Genomic DNA, 12709 nt, shown 5'->3' on the forward strand with positions numbered 1-12709 from the left:
GCTAACAGAAGTTATCTACAGCGTATATTAGGCTAATACACAGAGCTCAGTTGTATTCTTATCTTATTCAAAGAAGTAGTCCAATTGACTTTACTTGGACTTACTACGTTAATAAGACAGATGGGATTTGGCCTCGGATACGGATGTTTCAGTTCCCGAATTCCGGTTTTATTCCAGCCATGTCTGTATTTGGGCATTGTCAGAACACATTTTCTAGCAGTTGCTGGAAGATAACTAGATGGTGTGCTTCTGTGTTACAGAAATTGTAGCATAGACTTTTATTCTTATGTGATGTACAGACTAACAGCGTTATTACTGGTTTTCACTTATTCTAGGACTTTCTCATAATGCCTAATGATGCTAGAAAGATTTTATAGCTTGTTTTGTTACTCATATCATTTATCTCAGGACCAACACTCACTGCACTTTGTTTTCCTTGGGGAGCTTTTGATTTGAGTATTTTTCTAACTATATGACTTTGAGAAAGAGTTTGTAAATGAAATGTTTTGATCTTTGAAAGAACATTAATGAGTTTGAGATGCACATTTTTAAAAGACAAAATATCCTCAAAATACTGTTGTTTTTTGGTTTTTTAAAGGCTAAATTTTAAAGGCTAAATTTTAACGCTTTGCAAAAGTTGTCAGAAATTAAAAGTAGCATTGTGGTTAAACAAATTTGTATTTCATTCACTTCGTTGTGTACTCGTTTTAAAACAAAGACAGTTGGTGGTTGTTGCGTAAGCAGCTGAATGCAATATATCAGCTGCAAACTGTGGCAGTACCTAGCAGACGATTCAAAACTTGCCAAGTTTTCCACTTTCGTTTGATGAGAGAAATCTAGCTAATTACTAAAATTCTTCTATGCAGAATTTAGCTTAATCCATCTGCTTCTATAGCCAATGTATAAAAATAAAATAGCAGTGTAGGAAAATTAACATGAGTAACAGCGGTTACAAGAATGAAGAGGTCCTGTCGCCTCTTACCGCTATCCCAGCACCTCACTCCCGGTCCGAGTCCGCTGATTCCCGATCCTGCTCATCTTTTGGCTTTCAACATTTTGTGAGCAAACAGCGCTCACGAGCCTGCTGTGCTCCTGCTTTCCGACAGCATCTCTCTCTCTGGGTCCCTCCTTGTCCCCAGGGAAACATGAGCAGCACAAATATGATAGCACATGCCACTTCTCAGCATATGTTTGAGGTCTAGCTGAAACAGCATCTGTCCCCAGATTCTTTTCTTCCTTTTTTGTGCCTGCTTTTGCACCAACGATATCTGTAGTGAATCAACTGCCACTTGTCTGTTTGATAAATGAAAGTGGATTGAGAAACTTCTGAAACTGGACAAAGATAATGTGGTGGGAAGATCCCATCAGGATGACGCTGGAGTGGGAGAGAAAGCTATCCACAACTCTTACTGTAGATAATGAAACACTTTTTTTCTTACAGCAAAGGTCAACAACAATTACTCCTTATAAGCACAAAGATATACTAAAATTTTTACTGAGCCAGAAATTGGAATGTAAATGCATAGATGTGTAAAGGTGCTGTTTGAACCTGTCCAATGCAGGAACACTGCTTTGTAGCTCCCAAAGGGTGCACGCGCAGTGAATGACTTTGCTCTGGTGTTCGCTTCGCTAACTGCTATGAGGAAAAGAGGGGGGAAAGCAGACCCAGCAATTTGAACAGTAAATGAAAGAGGTTAGGAACTTTGTCAGACTGCAGATGCAAATAACTCAAAGGTGAAATAACTCAAAAAAACTTCAATAGAGGGGAGAAATAAAAAGCAATAATCCTGGAAAAGTAACAGATGATGTTTGGCAGCATGTTAGACGTAACCTTGCAGTTCGGGTGAGCGCAGAAAAGCCTTAAGGCAGAGCTGAGGAGCGGTCTGCCACTTGTGTTTGTCACACGGGCCATGCTAAAAGTCGGCATCCGTATTAAGGGTTAGTAGATAAAAATTTTCTTGATTCAAGTGTGGTTAGAAATTGATTGAACGCTTCATCTGGTGTAAACGGTTCGATGGTGATAAGGCACGGAGTCCGTGGCGCTTGTGTGGCGCAGCGGCAGGGTGTGAAATACCTGCTGGGACCCTGCTCCAGCTGGAGCAGAGCCCTGATCCTCGCTCCTGCCTTGCAAGGTGCGAGGGGAGCGGGCTGGTCGTGGTGCCCGCGGGAAGCGGGGTCGCGTGCCGGGGAGCAGGGGCAGCATCTTGCCAGTAGTGACAGCTGAAGTCACTTGTTGGAAAGTCTGTAAACTCCGGTTACAGCTGCGCTTGTCAGGGGCTTTAAGGGAAGTGTAATCAGCCACAGAGATTAATTTGCATCTCAATTAGGAAAGAGTCAGGAGGAAGCATAGGGTCTGTTGCTGGAAGGCTGTGGAAGAAATCTCATCAGGCACAAAAGGCTCCCAAGTCTCGGTGCTGCGGCGAGTGGAGGACAATATCCGAGTCCGGTTTCCATGGGGACCAGGGCCGCAGAGCCGCGGGAGAATCTCGTTGTGCGCTGTAATCGCTTGGTCATGATGACACAAATTCCACTGTCGTACCCAAATACATTTTTCTGTTGGAAATCTCTTTGAAAATGAGGAAGGTAACTATGGCACACCACATCAGATTTTTTTAAATCTATTTTTTATGTTTGTGTAACTGTTTCTGTTTTAAGGAATTCATTAGGGTGAGAGAAATATTCATTAAAAAATAATTAACTGTATTTAAACTTTAGTTTAAAGCCATACTGGCTACAAGTTCTTTGTCTACATGAAATGGCATGTGATGGCATTACACAGGAGCAAAACCAGGGTAGTTAACGCATAGCTCCGTTGTCTTTTGAACCGTTAAAGCTCAGTTGGCTCTGTAGCTGCTGCAATGTTTACATGGTCATGGATGATTATACATTAGTATATGTTCAAAATAACCATTTTTTCAGGAGTGCATTCATTCTTGGTGCAATGAAGCATTGAGACTGAGCGGCTGCAGACGGTACTAATTGGTGCTCTCACCATCCTTAAGTAACTCTTGAGTGTGAGGTAATGTGTTTCGGCAGCCTCACCAGTCTGCTTTTTCAGGCAATAATTTTTATTTGCAATATGCCTGTGTATTTTATGGAAATCGGAAACAATAAGGTGGCTTAAATTGTATAAGAACAAGAAAGAATAATATTTAAACTTACTAAAATTGTTGTATGAAAATGTATGTATTTATGCAAGTTTTTGAGAGCATTAAAGCCACCTTTTTATGTGCTGGAGAAAGGAAGGAACAACTAATCTCACAGATGAATAATTATGTATCAAAACTAAAGTTCCTCTTAATTAAGTCCAGTTAAAGCAGAGGTTGCTAATCGTCAGTATTTAAGAGTAGCGCAAGTCTATAAGCAGGACGCCTTAGGAGATGACAGCAGGGATGAAAAACAGTGCATTCATAATTTGGTGCTTTGGTGCAGTGCTTTGGTAATTGTAATTGGGTTGAGCAGTTACCCCCTAAGCAAGGGGCTGTTCTGGTTCCAGTAATATTGAATATTTCAAAAAATAGTAGGGGTGATGATATAAAACTGCATCTTTGTGCTCTCTTCCAGCTTATATTAAATTAGTTGCATGCTGGAGAGGATTTTTGAACACTTGTACATTCTGGAGTCCCAGTCGCCCTAAGCTGCAGTAGTGCACATCTCTGGGAGCTGGTCTTACCTGTAAAGATAAATACTGGTGGGGGGAAACAGAGTTTGGGTTTAAGTCTTTATTATGGGTCTGATTTACAGCTGCTGTTGAAGCTAATGGTTTTTAAGCTCAGGTGCTAGTAAACCTCCAAATACGAAAATGTAACTAAGTCTGCAGGTGTCGGGCCCTTTGGTTGGTCCATAATTTAATGTTGGTCTCCAAGAAGACTTTGGGGATAGTGATGTCTGAGCAAAAAGCTCCCCTTAGAATGCATAGGGAAATGCAATTTTGACTACCCAGAATCCAGACTGTCTTTCAAAACGGAGTAATTTCCTTGCTCCTTAAATTAAAATGTTCTTGTTTAGAGATTTGTAAGTTGGTCTCAGGTTTTACTTATGAAATTTCATAGCCAGGATGCTTATTCTTTCCCATCTTACATGTTTTATAATAACAGTAGAGGTAAACATCCTGGATTCTTATATCTTTTACCATCGTCTTTTAAAAAAAGTGTAGCACAAAATTATCTCCACAATTAAGACAGCTGTTCTTTAAATTGCATTGGCTGAAAGATTGTACCAGACCTGGTTTGTTGTAGAAAAATGTATAAGTGTAAGGTGGAGCAATGCTTTTTGAGCCTTTTCGCCTGCTGCTTAACTGGAAAGAAAAGCTTCTCAGAGCTTGCAAAATGGCCACAGTGATGAAGAGGAAACTTTGGTGAATTGCTGTCATGATCTGTGAAGTTGGTGAAGTGGCTTCATGTACCTGAATGTAAATGCCTATATCTCTGTGTTTCCATTCTTCTACTGAAAAAAGCTGCTTTTAATTGAAAAATTATTTTGATGTTATTTGTAGTATCTTACCACTTCTTTTTTTCTCCACCATTGCAAATAACTATCGTACTTCCAGTCCTACCTGGTCTCACTAACTGAATTTGAAGAAAAGTAGGAGAGATTCTGACATGTCGGAAATGTTACCCTAGCTTCCACCAGCTTTTTGTAAGCAACCTGCTGGAGGGTGTAAAATGTCCCTATGTGCAAGCACCGATTGGCTTCTTTCCTGTGTTCTTCGTTGGTTTCTTGTAGTCTTTGAATTATTTTCTTAGTAATTTAAGCTTCCTGTATCTTCCTGTGAATGAGTAAATAGGGAGTTAGTTCCTGTTGGGGTTTATTGAGAATTCACATGTTTATTATAAAATTATCTTTTTAAGCAATCTCACTTTTAGGATAAATTGGTTTGGTCTTACGGAAAGAAAAGAGGTTTGTTCTTATTCTGCCTGTTGATTCCTGTGTATTTTTCATACTCTTCAATAGCATCTTGATGAGAGTACAGTGCTGCGTTACTCTACAGGGGAAGAAGAAATAACTGATGGTGTGGGCATGCAGACTCTGTCTGTCAGCCACTATTTTTGCCATTGAAACTGTCAATTTCAGGTAGCTGTGCAAGTGTTCTTGGAGACGTAATCCTAACAAATCTCTAATATAAGCTGTGCTGCTTCTGCCTTTTTCATCAATATAAATAGACTTGTATAAGGGCTGACCTAAATATTCTTAGTCTGCTAAGAAGAAAAAAATTACCACAGTGGCAGGTTATGGTATTGTTTCTGAAGTTGTTTGCATTATTTGTTGTTCACTCAAAGAGAAAACCTGAAGGTAAAAGAGTTCTAAATTCTTAAGTTTATCAGTGATGTTCATAGCACTTTGCTGCAACATAATACATCTGTGCATTAGATGCTGAAGGTGTCTGTGTTAGAACAAACACAAAAGAGCACGATGAGGAGGCATACGCTTTACATAATATCTGAGCACTGGATGTCACCATTTCCCTGCTTACGATTTGCAGTCCTGTTTGTGGGCCAGAAGAAAACACAGCCCTTACTTTGGAGAAGTAATTTGATACATGAATAACTCTTAAAGTTTTATCCACTGTAATGAATACGGTATGCCTGCTTAACTATACCAAACAAGTAGTTCATTAGAATAAAATCAAAAGACCATCTAAATACCTAACAAAAAAATATATCCATAACTTTAATTCATTATATTGCATCCAGATATTAACACATCTACTATATATTAGTATGTCGTGTCTGGAATCAAGAAGACTAAACAAAGAATGTCAACTTTGAAATCTGAATTAATTCCTGTTGCTGGTTTAAGCCAATTTCTGATCAACTTAATGTAGATTGACTGATCTGCTTACCTGCTTTATCAGAGACTAAAAAAGAAAGATATTTGCTATGATGGACTTAATTGTGTGAATGGCTGTCATATATTTTGTAGGTGTACGTAATGTCAGATGCCTGAAAACACATTTTGCGTACCTTTCAAAATGTGCTTTGTTGAGCTTGCATTTAGAACTCTGCTTTGGTTATAAAGGGGTGTTTGACTGTACTGTGAAAATCAAATAGAAAGCCTGTTACTCTCTTTAGAGAGGGGTTCACAATTTGTTCCCTTTATTTCATCCAAAGAAGTTATGCCCTCAAGCTATATAGATGCTGTTAGAAATTACTATGAAATTCTAAAGCATGTGTCACAGGAGCTGTGACAATTTATATGACATGGCATCTGACAGTTTTATGCCAAAGTGATCGGTTCTGGCTCGCAGGAGTGTCTGTCTGTAGTCAGTCCTCTGCTGCTTTGTCTGCGGAGAGCAGCAGGTTTAACTTGCCATCCTTCGCTTTTCTGGCGATTTCTGCTGTAACGAGCCCTCATGTGAGGGTTTGAGTTTCAGACAGAAGTATTTGGTCCCGTTGCAGCAGTCTCTGAGGGATGCTGATGAACGCGGCAGTGGCTGTACCGGGTGGTGTAAAGCAGCGCTGACCTTCATTCTGCAGCGCAGCTCCCCACTGGAGTGGATCGATGGCCGGGCTGTCTGTCTCTGCGGCTGCCTTCCCTCCTCGCAGCAAGAACCTTCTCCAGGCAGCGATCGATGCCTCTAATCTGCTCCAGCCTGTAATAAGTCATGCGAGGCAAAGCTTTTAGGTGGCATTACATGGGATTGTGGAGGCGGCTCTTCAGCTCTTATTCATAGTGCTCTTCATAGACTTGCAGAGAAATCTACTGCATCCCACTTGTGAATATATAAAGAGTATATAATGCTGCTGCGGATTTAAACTTCACGTGCTGCCGAATGATGTATGGACGTAATGGTTTTAAATTTCTATATTTTTGCGCATGCATCTGTACATACCTGTCCCTGTTCATAGTCCCTTGTTAGACACACGTCTTGTATACGCATTACTGTGAACTGCTGGTGAGTCTTACCATTTTACAGAAGGCAAGGGAGGCAGCAGTGAAGTTTGTGTGTTAACAATACAATTTATTTTTCTGCTATAACATGGGGCATCATTATTCTTCTCCACGGTTGGAAGCTGTAAAGATCACTGAGGGTTGTTGGGAAAGTCCCAAGCTAATTCTGTAGCAGTTTTAAACGGCACTAACTGCTGCCCCTCCTGATGATGATCTCTGTGCAGCAGCTGTACTCTTCAGTATAAGTAAATAAACCCCAGCAGTTTTAAAGGCTTTTATTTGCTAAGTGATTTAATGGGTGGTTCCAAAAATGAACCTGTGGTTAAGTGACATCATGAATGTAATGGTTTTTTAAATGAAAAGTGAATTCTCTGTGTGATATATGTCAGAAATAAGAAAAAAAACAAACCCCAAATGCAACTTTGGGTTTGTTAAATGTTGTATGTGTGCAGTAATTGAAAACAAGGTTCCTAAAATACACAGCCGTAACTCTTCAGCCCCTACCAAAGACTGGAAAGTCATGATCTTGCTGGAAATAGTAGAGTACATAAAGTATAAGCAGCAGATCAGGATTGGAAGTTGGGAATTTGAATCCAAACTCTCCTCTGCCATGGAGAAGCTGCTGCTTTGAATGAAACACTTGGTTTCTTCATTCCATTTCTTTGTCAGTAATATTTTATTTGTTCATGAATAATTTTGCAGGAAACTGGGGTTTTTATTTAAGTGCTGCTTTAAACTTGTGTCCTAGCGCTGAATCAAACTTGAGTTGTGCAAAAGGGTTAGTGTACCACTGCTGCTCTTAAGATTGCTGGGAGTAACATTTATCCAGTTTAAATCTGTAAAAGCACAGTATAGTTCTTCGTATATTCACAAGCAAAATGCAGTAGATTTCTCTGCCAGTCTGCGAAGAGCACCATGAGCAAGGGCTGAAGAGGGAAATGTACAGTTTGAGGTTTGTACCGACTGGCTGATAGCTAGTAGGTATTCCCGGGGTGCCTAGCAGGGCGCTTATCGCAGCCTGACATTGGCCGCATTTCTAGATTAACTGGCCACTCATCTCTTGCTCACCTGCAGTCTGCCAGCTTTGGTGGCATTGCTCGTGAAATACCTACAGTTTGGTCAAGCTGACGGCGATCAGAGTGTTTCTGCTGTTCTCCGTAAAAATAAAACAAGTTTATTAAAAGTGCAGTTTTGTTAGCATAATCATGCCTTACCCAGAGGGCTTCCAGGAGGTCTGTGATGGAACTCTGCCTTCAATTTAACTTGCAATAACAAACATTGAGTCAGTGTGGTATAGGTTTTTTGTTTATAACGAACTAGTAAACGTATCTTTCATAGGAAGGTGTGAGCTCAAGCTCCCACTCTCTCCAACTAAGATACACAGAGGTCCAAACACCTATCGCTTGGTGTTTTATGTTTTCTGTCGTATTAGACAAAGAAGCTCTAACTTGTGTTTAATGAGAGGCTCTCTTTAAAGTTTGGCAGAAGCAAAATTGATATATTCAGGTTACTACTAAGTACTTCATTCAATCTTACAGGGTTTTTTGGTGGTTTGGGTTTTTTTTTCCCCACTTATACACCAGGCAAATTAAAGGGATTTGTGTTCTTTGTATTTTCGGAGTAAGTTTTGATGACTTTGCTGTTCCACCCGTGTTAACTTTGAAGGGATTTGTGTAGCTAAAACCTCCACTGTATCTTTTGGAAACTTGCTCCTGAATGCTCACTTGCACTTTGGATTTCCTAGGGTTATTTTTGTTTGGCTTCTGTCACAAGCGGGTGGAAAAAAGAGAAAGTAGAGTTTGATATGAATGGACTTTAAATTTAATTCAGGCTGTGCAATCCTCGCACAGACAAAACGCGCATTGGCTTCGGCCTGAGTTTCGCCTGACTACGGGTTGTCGTCTTGGCCTGCTGGCTGCATTGCTGGCAAGAATAAAGATGACGTTTGTATTTGAGCACCCGGCTCCGAGACCTGGCTGCGGCGCTGGGGAGACCAGCAGGCGCAGGGGAGCAGCGGCAGCGTGGTGTCGAGGAGTGGGCTAAGATCTCCAAAATCTGGGCCGCGCAGGACCCGACAGCACTGGGGTCGATCCCCTCTGCGGCGGGCTTTGTGCACGCTCGCCGTCTCATTAGCATGCTGGCTCGCCGCCGCCGCTGCGGCGCGCTGGCTTTGCTAGCTCGGCTAGCTCTGCTAGCTCTGCTAGCTTACCAGCTGTTCCTGCTGCTCGCGACAATGTCCAGCGTGTTCGGATCACCGGGTTCCTGTGCTCGCCGCCGCGCGCAGACAGCCTTTCCGCTGGGGATGCCCACGTGGCCGCCCGTCAGCAGCGGCACCGCATAAAGTAGCAGGCCCTCGCATGGCATATGGTGTCTGGATTCATACAAGATGCAAAACTATTCTGCCGCTAATGCACAATGACTCATAGCATTGCTAATTTTTCTAACAAAAGCCCACTTCCACACCCACACTTTTAACCCCTCAGGCTAAAAAGCCTCTTCTTTAGTTTTAAAGCCTTGGAAATGTAAGGAGGTGGCTTCTGGATCAATATATGAAACCCTATATTTATTTAAAGCATATGCAAGTTCTAACACTTATTTTAAATTTCAGTAAAACACAGTTTTCAAATCACTCTTCTAACATACAGTGATTTTTTTTTTGTTCCAAAGTAGATTCATTGTCAAATGTTGGGAATTTTTAATTTTTTGGTAGTTGCGTATTACAAAAATAGTCAGAAGTCAGCATAGATGATAAAAAGTTATTTTCATTTAAGAGAGAATCAAGGCAATGTAGCTAGTAGATCTACAATGATCGTATATTACAGCATGAGTTACCAAGCCACTTATTGTAAGAAGCTTGTCGTATCTGGCTATCTTTCCTGTATACTAGCTCTTTGGGGAGAAAAATAATACGCTTTCCAACTAGAGGGAGCTGCTGGTATCGCTGATGCTGATTCTTAACCTTCCAGTCTAATTCCTTTGTGCAGAACGTACAGCGATCGTTTCTACGTTGTAATAAAATTACGTTAAATTACCGCGAGTAATTTAGATTAAAAGGATGCGTCTGAATTTTTACAGTGTAATCGTCAAACTAAACTGCAAAATTCGGAGAAAACTAAAGCACATCCTGGTTGCATGGCACACGGGTACTCTGCGTGAATGTGGAATTATATAGGTCATGAAAAGACTCGTTAGAAGAGAGAGTGAAAAGCTGAGGCTCGCTTACTGTTGTTACGAGACAAAAAGCATAAGGGAAGTATGAGCAGTAGGGAACGGAGCAGGCGGCGCAGCAGGAAGCTCCCCGCTCCCTCCACCGCAACAAAGGAACAAAGGGACCTGCGGTGAAAGATGAAGGTGGCCGAGCTCGGCGGTTCGGGCTCCCCGTGAGCAACTTGTTACAGGGAACCCCTGCGGACGGTGCTTCATCAAGGTTAATGCTCCTGTGGGGAATGTTTTTAAGGAGAAGTCCTGGCTTCGGAAAGTCTTTACTAGGGGATAGTTTGAGAGCTTTTGTGGGGCTGGTGACTCCACACCGGCCTGCTGTGGGATTCCCAATGGGTTCGGCGCAATGCACCATGTCCTCACCACAGCCAAAGCCCGGGTGCCGACCTTGGGAACTGCGGTTTTGATCCAGCAAGGCAGCTCCCGCATCCCTGAAACCATGCGTTCGTGTCTCCGTGGGTGGTGAGAAGGCACAAGGGATGCAGAAGACCAGCTAGACGGGCACATGGGCATTTTCATGTGCTCGTCCCCAACGATCTGGGCACTTGCGTTAATACCAATGTGTAATCGCCAATATAGGTTTATACCAGTTGTCAAAGTTCTCTTCTTTTTCTCTTTTAAAGAAAACCTGACTTCAGTATGTGTTTTTCACGAACCATACGTGCTGCAATCACTTCATTTGAAAGTTAAGAAATCATTTTCTAAACAGGAAAAATGTTCTTAGGTTTAGCTTTGAATTGTCTGAATTGCTTTGTTTCTCTCTCAGTAAAAATGAGCTTCTGAATTCAGTGTTGACCATGCTTTGAGGAAGTGAGACTGGGTCACCTCCTGACATCCCTCCAACCTGACTGACTCTGTGCACCTGCTGCTACGAGGATGAGGTGCATGATTTTTGTGCCTATTATATAAAAGCTACTTTAATGGGTAGCACCATAATCTTGTATCATTCTTTAAAGAGGAAAGGCTTTCCCTCTGCATGCGCTTGAAAAACTTTTAAAGCCATCCTGTTACTGGGGATTTTTTTTATTAGGTTGGGGACATAAACGTGGAGACAGCAAGAGAGGAATAGGAGAAATCTGCTTTTTCATAGTGGGTTTAGTGGCTGGCGTATTTAATTTTTATTTTTTTCTTTCCTCAGTATCATACTTTTGTGTGTATTTCACAGTAAGATTAACTGTCAGGGTTCTAGTGTATAAACAGGAGCAGATGGCTTTTAATGATTTCTTAAATCTAATGCTAAGTAACAATCTAGTTCATGTACAGCATTTTTTGTTTAAAAAACAAAATCTCAGTTCACTTGCTGTTTTTAATACTTTCTCTGAATTGGCCTGGGCCAGGTTTTTTTGAGAACCTGTAACTGTAACTTCTGCTGAACAGCTAGATTTATGGTACCTATTTAGGATTATCCACCTCATTGATTTTCACCAATGTAACAATGTGGATGATCTTACAAAACCTTGCTAGTCTACAGTTTGTTGGCTTCCTTAAATAAAATAGGCATTCTCCTGCCCACCTTTCAGCTGGGCAAAGTAGTGTTGTTCAAGTAGCAGTTGCTTCACTTAGAAATCTTAGTGTTATCACTGTAACAAACAAACTTGGGGTTAGCACAGTTTTTAATTACTGCAAAGTCTTGATACCAAAAATGCAGCGTCGTGAAAGTGAAGTCATTAAAATTTAGAAAATAACGTCAAGCTAGCATGCATTTTTCTTTTCTCTTGTTCCTGAAAGATCTTGCCTTAACTTGGGTCATACCTGTGACTCTAATTAACTTCCTGGTATTGAAAGTTGACTTCTGGAGTTTTTAAGGGCTGTGTCTGCCAGACTAACACCATTAAGGCGATAGAAGTGTAGCAGTACAGGGAAGATGATAAAAGTATAGAGCCGTTACTTTGGGGAACGAGCACTGAAGCTGAAGTTCAGAGACTTCACATATCATAAGTGAATTCCTCCCCTTACTATTTATTTCTGTCTCCATGTTACCACCTTCTTCTCCCTGCTGCCAGCATCTATTACAGCTGGGAAATTCAAGGCTCTGACAACACCATTTCCCACAGGCGGCTCCAATGGCAAGAAATGGAAGTGGCTGGGATTATTTTTCTGTCCTTAATTTTTAAATAAAGCGCCGCGTTATTTAAAGGTTTGGAGTTGTAGGAATAGCAGTTACACCCACACATACCAGTCTGAATAACCTCAACTACACAGTTTTCCACATAGCCGCATCTTCTAATTGTGCTGGTTTTAAACAGCCTCTGTACCTGATGTTTGACATCTCCATTTCACTGGGAAGATAAAAAGAAACATGGTGTCTTTATTTTCAACAACGCATTTAACGGGTGACAAAGGGTTCCCGTTCTCTTCATTTCCGTAACTGGTTATTTTTCAGATCATTGCCTTGTTTGCTTTGCTGTTGCTAACCCTTTAGGTACTGTGGCGCCCTGCACTCTCCTATGGCTAATCAATCCTCCAGGATGGCAGAGAGGGACGGTGCAACCCTTACAGTTAAATCACTGAGTGTTTTTATGGGCTTGGCAGTAGAGAGGAATCGTTCCAATCCACAAGAACTGTTCTAATTCAGAAACGTTTTCTTTATAGGCTTTTG

The 12709-nt window shown here is 41.3% G+C and overlaps 1 protein-coding gene across 5 annotated transcripts in view; it reads left to right on the plus strand.

Annotated features, from left to right (window-relative positions):
- The window catches only part of RALGAPA2 (Ral GTPase activating protein catalytic subunit alpha 2), a 137309-nt gene that overhangs the window by 86068 nt on the left and 38532 nt on the right, over window positions 1–12709 (plus strand). The window lies entirely within an intron of this gene.

The sequence above is a fragment of the Ciconia boyciana genome, chromosome 3, assembly GCF_034638445.1.
Source record: "Ciconia boyciana chromosome 3, ASM3463844v1, whole genome shotgun sequence".
Classification (NCBI taxonomy): domain Eukaryota; kingdom Metazoa; phylum Chordata; class Aves; order Ciconiiformes; family Ciconiidae; genus Ciconia; species Ciconia boyciana.